Below are 8,725 nucleotides of genomic sequence, written 5' to 3' on the forward strand. Positions count from 1 at the left end.
GTTTCTCAGTCCATCCACTTGACAGATTTTATCTTGAGAAACTTCTGTCCTTTGGAGCAAAGCATGTTTCTCCCAAGATAAAGGCAATATATCCTTTCCATAGAATAATCAGGGTATGGGTACACAGTGGACTTATTGTTCGTGAGCTGGTAGGCTAGAGTATTATAATTTCCCCTTTGATATGACATTAGTCACACTTTTTGGGAAACAGATTATATATAATCTGAGGAGAACTAAGAGGGACTACCCACCCCAAGTATGTACTATCCAAGTAATACAGTTATTCAGTTTTGGGGGATAGGCTTTGATGTCTCTGTTTCCCTTTGTAAATTTAGATTTTACTTTGAATTAATATTTAAATCTTCACTGTAGGGTGAATTGGTTGATCCAGTTCATTCCCTGTATGTCAAAGGATGCCATGATTAAAACAGTGTTGAGTGAGATGCCTGAAGGTGAAGAAGGTGTTGAAAAGTGAGGTAGGTACTGGAAGTGGAAGAGAACAGAGAGGATTGAGAGCACCAAAACCAGTCTTTACTAAACATATACCCAATGAGGTAAAGCTGGAATGATTGCTGAAGAGAGGAGGGAGGAAAAATCAGAGGTTAGATGGCTTTGTTTCAGTCAGACAAAAACAATATACAAGTTGAAATTGGGAAAGAACACTATCCAGGAGAAAAGGGACCATCTAATCAGAATTCTTTAAAATGATTCAGTCAACTGGTGTCTGCATAGAAAAATGTGATTGATAAAAGGAAGAAAAGGAACAATGGTAACAGAGTCCAGACCAAATCCTTTCGGTCAAAGACCAAAATTGTTCCTTTTACCCAGGATTCCACTATACTCAGGATAAATAGTTCTCCCCACCCAGCAACTTGGCTAACCCAGCACAAGTAGAGGTGCAGAGAACTGTTGTATGGGAGATCTATTGCTATGTCTGCTCAGCCCCCTCCCAACATGATTCTTTTGGGGAAGGGCCTCCTCACAAACTCCACTCATAGTCTCCTGTGGAAACAGCCGCCTTCTCAATGGTTCCTCCTGATTGGCCCGAGCTGTTGTCTAGGAGTGAACATGTACTCAGTCTATATAAGGAAGTCCCTTCCTTAGGATTTCTGGTGCCAAGTAATTGGTTACTCAAGGAGTGACTGAGCAAAGTTCAATATAGCCACAATATTATTTTAACATCTAGGTACCCAAAGGGAACTCTGAACAATATGTTTTCATTTGGTATTTCTAATAAAGTTTGATGTTCTATGCTCCCTGGATAGATACTGCATACTCCATATAATTGTAAAGAAACAAAACAAAATATCTCTAAGGCTACTGAGTAGTTGGTGTTACTAGAATTGATTTATAATGGCCCAAACCACACACAATAAACTACTAATTGAATTGAACACATCATAAACATCCATCTAGAGTTTACCTCTTGGTTGAGCAGATGATGTTACCTTAAATTTTTAAATTCCATGATAAAATGCTTAAGCTGGGTTAATGTAATAATTGGTCATTAACATCAGGGATGTAAGATCACCACTCTGCTGCCTTGCTACTTTATGGAGGAGAAAATGTGTTAATATTAGTAGTGATATTTCAGAGTCAAAAGCACAGATATTTCTAGGCAAATATTTTTTTTACATAGATACTGTCTAAAGATGAAAGAATAACCTGGGACCAAATTTTTCCTCCTCTGAGCCTTGGTCTCCCCAGTTTAAAATGATGGTATTAGATTAGATAAACTATGAGTCTTGAATCTAAATATGACATGTGGCACTTAACCCAGGTCATAGAGCAGAACAGATCCCAATCATCATTACTGCTCTATGCCTGACTTTATAAAAACACTTAACAATTTGAGTTCAGAGAAATTAGTGTGTGACTGTTGGATTTGCCACTTATTAGTCATGTGATCTCTTTGCTAAGTTGCTTACATGATCTAATGCTCATTTTTCTGAAATGAGAAGTGGGTATAAGTCAGTGTTAGAATATCTACTTCACAGAGTTCTTTTAGAGTGACAATGAAGTATTTCATATGAAAGTGCTTAAAATTTTATGTTTTTCATGATAATAAAATGGTAAAAACAGTAGTGGTCAGGGTTGTCTTTACATAGGATCATGCCATCTGCAAACAGGGAATGTTTCACTTCTTCCTTATCTATTTTTATGACTTTTATTTCATTTACTTGCCCAATTTCTCTGGCTAGATCTTCTAGTTCAATTTTGAATAGCATTGGTGACACTGAGCACCCTTGTCTTGTTCCAGATCTTAGAGGGAAAGCTTTCAGTCTTTCACCATTGAGTATGATGTCAGCACTGGATTTTTCAGATATACCCTTTATCACATTGAGGAAGTTTACCTCTATTTCTATTTTTCCAAGCGTTTTTATCAATAAAGGATGCTGGAGTTTGCCAAATGCCTTTTAAGCATCAATTAAGATGATCATGCAGTTTTCCCCCTTTGATTTTTTAATGTAGTATATTACACTAATTGGTTTTCTTGTGTTGAACTACTCTTGCATACCTGGGATAAAACCCACTTGATCATGTTGAATAATTCTTTTGATGTGCTGTTGGATTTGGTTTGCTAGTATTTTGTTGAGGATGTTTTCATCTATATTGATAAGACAAATTGGTTTTTAATTTTTTTTCTTGTAGTATCTTTTTTTATTAGGAAAAGTTTAATAAAGAATTGCTCTATGAATACCAAAAAAATATACACAAACTATAAGGCACTAAGAATTTAAGTATCTATGTCATAGCAAACAGGTGGCAATTCAACATCCAGGATTGACAGAATGCTTGAAGGAGACTACAACAAAGTAGACTCCCACATCAGAGAGGGCATCTTCTCAGGGGAGGGGAGATCCAGCTCTAGCAGCTTCTCAAGTTCCCTCTCCTCGTTGAGGATCATGAGAGACACTCCATTCAAGGGGAGGTGTGCAATCTGCTGCTCTTCAGGCAGGTCAAAACTCAAAATCTAGAGGACTGAAGAGAAAGAATTTTTCTATTTCTGGATAGACATCATCTGAGGCAGGAGCAGAGCTTTTTGCTTTAACAGACTTCTCAGTCATCTTTTTGGCAGAGAAGCTTGGCTGTTTTTGTGTGAGGGGTCCATTAGTCTTTACTGACTTTTCTGTAGCTCTGTTGACAGTTCCCAAAGCCTTTCTGGCAGCTCTAGGTAAGGCTGGTGGAGCATCAAATATTTTGCCAACATGAGGTGTTGAAACCTGTGATCTTCCATCGAGGGCTTTGACCGAAGGCCCAGGCCCAGCTTCAGCCCATCCTTAGGAGTCACACAGGTGCCTGGTTCTCCATTTTCCTTATCAACAAAGATCAGAGTAGTCATTCTGGATTACTCCAAGGCTCCGCCCTTCTTGTAGTGTCTTTACCTGACTTTGGTATTAGGGTGATGTTGGCCTCATGGAATGAGATAGGGAGTGTTCTCGCCTTTTCAATTTTTTGGAAGAGTTTGAGCAGGATTGGTATAATTCTTCTTTTAATGTTTGGTAGAATTAACCTGTGAAACTATCTGCTCCTGGATTTTTTATTGTTGGGAAGTTTTTAATGACTGATTCAATCTCTTAACTCGTAATTCATCTTTTGAGATCTTTTATTTCTTTTAATGTAGTGTAGGTTGTTCCTATTTTTCTAGCAATTTATTTATTTCATCTAGGTTGTCTAATTTGTTAGCATATAGTTGTTTCTAGTATCCTCTTTTGATCCTTTTTGTTTCTGAGGAGTCAGTAGTAATGTCCCCCTCTCATATCTGAGTTTATTTGTATCCTCTCTCATTTTCTTCTTCAGTCTAGATAAAGGTTTGTCAAAAAACCTGCTTTAGGTTTTGTTAATGTTCTCTATTTTTTGATTTCTCTATTTTGTTTATTTCTGCTCAAATCTTTCTTTCTTTCTGCTTGCTGTGTGTATATTTGCTCTCTTTTTCTAATTCTTCCAGGTGTGCGAATAGGTCTTTGATTTTAGCTTTTTCTTCTTTTTAAAGGTAAGCATTTAGGGCTATAAATTTCTTTCTCTGCACTGCCTTTGCTGCATTCCGTAAGTTTTGATATGTAGTATTCCCATTTGCATTCATTTTAAGATACTTACTGATCTCATTTGTAATTTTTTGTCTTTGACCCTGATCATTTAAGAGTGTGTTACTTAACTTCCATATATTTGGAGATTTTCCAGTTGTCTGCCTGTTATTGATTTCCAGCTTCAGTCCACTGTGGTCAGAGAAGAAGCTTTGTATTCTTTCAGTCTTTTAAAATTTATTGAGGTTTGTTTTGGGACCCAATATGTGGTCTCTCCTGGAGAATGATCCATGTGCACTTGTGAAGGATGCATATCCTTCCGTTTTGGATGCAATGTTCTGGATATGTCTGTTAGGTCTAGTTCATTTATCATATTGTTCAAATTCCCTACATCCTTATTGAACTTCTGTCTAAATTATCTATCTGCTGATGAGAGTGGTGTATTGAAGTTCCCAACTATCATTGTAGAGGTGTCTATTTCTCCCTTCTGTTTTGCCAGTGTTTGCTTTGTGTATTTTGAGGCACCATGATTAGTTGTATAAATATTTATGATTATTCATTCTGATAGATTTATCCTTTTGTTAATATATAGTGTCTTTCTTTGTCTCTTGCAATAGTTTTGACTTAAAGTCTATTTTTCCTATATTATTATAGCTACCCAGCTCTTTTTTGGTTACTCTTGGTATGGATTATTTTTTCCCATTCTTTCACTTTCAACCTATTTGTATTTTTAGACCTAAGGTCAGTGTTTTGTAAACAACATATAGTTGGATGATGCTTTTTTTAAATCTATGCTGATAATCTGTGTCTTTTCACTGGGGAGTTTAATCCATTAATATTCAGGGTTATTACTGAACAGACAGTACCTACTTCAAACATTTTGCCCTTTGGTTTTTATATGTCATATATTTTTGTCTCTCTTTTCCTTTGTTGCAGCCTCCTTTTCTGTAAAGTTGATCTTTTGTAATGTATCTATCTGATCATTTTCTCATTTCTCTTTCCGTATATTTTTAAAATACTTTCTTTGAGGTTATCCTAGGGTTTTTATTGCACATCCTACATCTGTAACCTAATTTGAAAATATACCTAATTTGAAAATATACCAGTTTAGATTCAATAGCATACATGTTCTCTGCTCCCATATCCCTCCATTTTCCTCTTTATGTTTTTCTGTCCCACATTTCCTCTTCATATTTTCTGTGTCCATTATCAGGAAATATGACTTTTTCCTGTTCAATTGTTTTCTGACTCTTTTGGAGCTGTGCATTGAGGATACAGTACAATTGGGTTTTACATTTACCCTTTCAGTTACCCTTACTGATGATCTTCATTTATTCACACTACTCTAAACCACTCTTTCCTGTCTGTTCCTTTCAACCTGAAAAACTCCCTTTAGTAATTCTTGTGGGGCAGTTCTTTTGTTGGCAGACTCTCTCAGATTCTGTTTATCTGTGAATATTCTAAACTTTTCCTTAATTTTGAAGGACAGTTTTACTGGATAAAAAATTGGGGGCTGGCAGTTTTTCTCTTTTATTGTATTAAATATATCATACCACTGTCTTCTTGCTACCGTGATTTCTGATGAAAAATCAGAATTTAGTCTTATTGAGATCCCTTGTATGTGACAAATCATTTTTCTCTTGTTGCTTTCAGAATTCTCAGTTTATCTTTGGCATTTGGCATTCTGATTAATTATGTGCCTTGGAGTAGGTCTATTAGGTTTTATTAAGTTTGGACTTTGCTGTGCTTTAGGGAATTGTGTATTTATGTCTTTCATGAGTTGGGAAATTTTTGGCCATTGTTTCCTCAAATATTCTTTCTGCCCCTTTTCCCTTCTCTTCTTCTGGGATACCCATGATGTGTATATTTGTACACTTCATGCTGTCCCTTAAGTCCCAGACACACTGCTCAATTTTTTCTATCATTTCTCTTTCTGTTCTGATTGTCTGATTTAGATTGTCCTGTCTTCTAGTTTGCTGATTCTTTCTTCTGACTGTTCAAATCTGCTTTTGCATGCCTCTAGTATATTTTTAATTTTCATTATTGTGCTTTTCATCCCCATAATTTCTGTTATGCTTCCTTTTTTTAGAGTTTTTTATTCAGTTTTATTGAGATATATTCACATACCCTACAATCATCCATGGTGTAAAATCATTTGTTCACAGTGCCATCATATAGTTGTACATTCATCACCACAATTTTTGAACATTTTCATTATTCCAAAAAAATAAAAATAAGAATAAAAATAAAAGTAAAAAAGAACACCTAAAACATCCCATCCCACCCATCCCACCCTATTTTTCATTAAATTTTTGTCCCCACTTTTCTACTCATCTGTCCGTACACTGGATAAAGGGAGTGTGAGCCACAAGGTTTTCACAATCACACAGTCACACCATGTAAGCTACATAGTTATACAATCATCTTCAAGATTCAAGGCCACTGGGTTGCAGTTCAACAGTTTCAGGTATTTCCTTCTAGCTATTCCAATACATTAAAAACTACAAAGAGATATACATCTATGTAGTGCATAAAAATACCTATCAGAATGACCTCTTGACTCATTCTCTCAGCCACTGAAACTATTTTGTTTCATTTTGCTTCCCCCTTTTCGCCAAGAAGATGTTTTCAATTCCAAGATGCCGGGTCCAGGCTTATCACCTGGAGTCATGACACATGTTGCCAGGGAGATTTATACTCCTCGGAGTCATGTCCCATGTAGTGGGGGAGGGCAGTGGGTTTACCTGTTGAGTGGGCTTAGAGAGAGAGGCCACATTGGAGAAACAAAAGAGGTTCTCTGGGGGAGACTCTCAGGCACAATTATAAGTAGACTTAGCCTCTCCTTTGCAATAACAAGTTTCATAAAGGCAAGCCCCAAGATCGAGGGCTTGGCCTACTAAATTGTTAGTTCTCAATGCTTGTGAGAATATCAGTAATTCCCTAAGTGGGGAAGTTTAGTATTTCTGCCTTTTCCCCAATTCCTCATGGGGGCCCTCAAATACATTTTTATTCTCTTCCCAAATTACTTTGGGATATATTGGGATTTCACACTAACCTGTACAAACCTATCAGATTTCACTTCCCATTCAAAGTTCCATGAAATTATGGTGTTTGAATAAACTGTGCAAGTTAAATTATTTAGTGTTGTTATGCTTCTTTTTAAACTTTCAAATTCTTTTTTGTGATCACATATTGTCTTCTTAATATCCTTTAGCTCTTTATCTACTAGCAGTTTATTTCTATCCAAATTTTCTTTCTTTTCCTTGAACTGATTTAGGAGATTTGTTTGAACTTCTTTGATTAGATGTCCCAAACTCTATGTCTCCTCTGAAGTTTCTTATCCCCTTGACTGAGCCATATCTTCCTGTTTCTTATTATGGCTTTTTGCTGATGTTTGAGCGTCTGATTACTTTAATGTGCTAGCTCTGAATATCAGTTTCTCCTACTTGCCTAGGGTTTTATTTTTTATCGGCTTTTTGTGAAGACTCTTCTTGTGTTAAGGCTTGATCCAACTTATTCTGGACTTTTAGAGTAGCATGTGCTTAAATGTTCAGATTTTCTAATCTCTTTTGCACATGATTTGTGACCTGGATATGCAGTGCAACTTTTAAGATTGCCCTTTTTTGAGGTCAATTGTTTCGCCTTCAGGAGAAAGCTTCCTTTCCTCTGTTCCTTCTCTGGAAATCTTGATTTCTTCTCTTTGTTTTTTTGCAATTTTCTCTCCAGCTCCTATGATTTATTAAAATTCTCTCCTTCATTCAGTGCCCCCTTTTCCTTTCACTTTTCAGTTCTGGTACCCATCTTGTCTTACAACACTTCAGTTCTCTCCTTTCCCCCGTTTTTTTCTTTTTGTTGTTGTTGTTTTGCTTTGTTTTGCTTTTTTCCTGTGAGGCTTTTCTTCTGTAGTTTCTTCCCCGTTAGTGTATCCCACTCCAGGGAGTCATACTGTGTCAATCCAGAAAGGTCCATTTTGCATTTCGGTGGTCCAGCAAACGGAGATTGGAATGAGTGTGTTTGCCTCATGCCAACAGTTCTGTCGTGGTCTCTTGTTTTTCCTTGGGGTCCTTTTGTATGCAGTGCTCCTCTGCTGCCTGTGTTCTACTCTCAGGCTCTGTGGATTTAGGTGCCTGTGCTTGGATGTGAGTGGGGTTCTAACTTGCTGCTGTGAGTGGTTCTGTGGCCTGCATCCGTAACAGGAGGGACCTGGGTCACACTGCCTGTGTGTGACTCCCAAGCTAAATGAGGAGGAGAGGAACCAAACTGGTAGGTCCAGGACATAAATCTCCTACCTGATTTTGGTGTTTGTCTTACTTTTTCTTCAATTCACATTTGTGAAATCCTTCTCCAGTCTCCGTTATACTCCAGAATTCCAAGCAAATGGGATACCCCTTTATTAGTTGATTATGAGATAAGATTTTTCCTGAGGATGTCTTACATTGCCATGTTAATGATGTCACTTTTATCCTTTTTGTTTTGACCTTCCTTTCTAGTAGGTATGTAATTGTAATTTAAATTTTCCTTTCCTTAATAAATAATGATGTTGAGCTCCTTTTCATACACTTATTGGTCATTTGGATAGCTTTTTTTGTGAACTCTTTGCCCATATTTTGTTTTTCTATTGATTTTTAGGAGTTTTATTTTGTTTTGGTTCTGAGTCCTTGACAGATAAATGCATTATAAACATCTTTTCCAACTCTATG

The 8,725-nt window shown here is 36.7% G+C and overlaps 1 pseudogene; it reads right to left on the bottom strand.

Annotated features, from left to right (window-relative positions):
* Positions 1–2,771: 2,771 nt before the first annotated feature.
* On the bottom strand, positions 2,772–3,343 carry LOC119506409 (annotated as a pseudogene).
* Between the last annotated feature and the right edge of the window lie 5,382 nt (positions 3,344–8,725).

This window comes from Choloepus didactylus, chromosome 11 (genome assembly GCF_015220235.1).
Source record: "Choloepus didactylus isolate mChoDid1 chromosome 11, mChoDid1.pri, whole genome shotgun sequence".
In the NCBI taxonomy this organism is placed as follows: domain Eukaryota; kingdom Metazoa; phylum Chordata; class Mammalia; order Pilosa; family Megalonychidae; genus Choloepus; species Choloepus didactylus.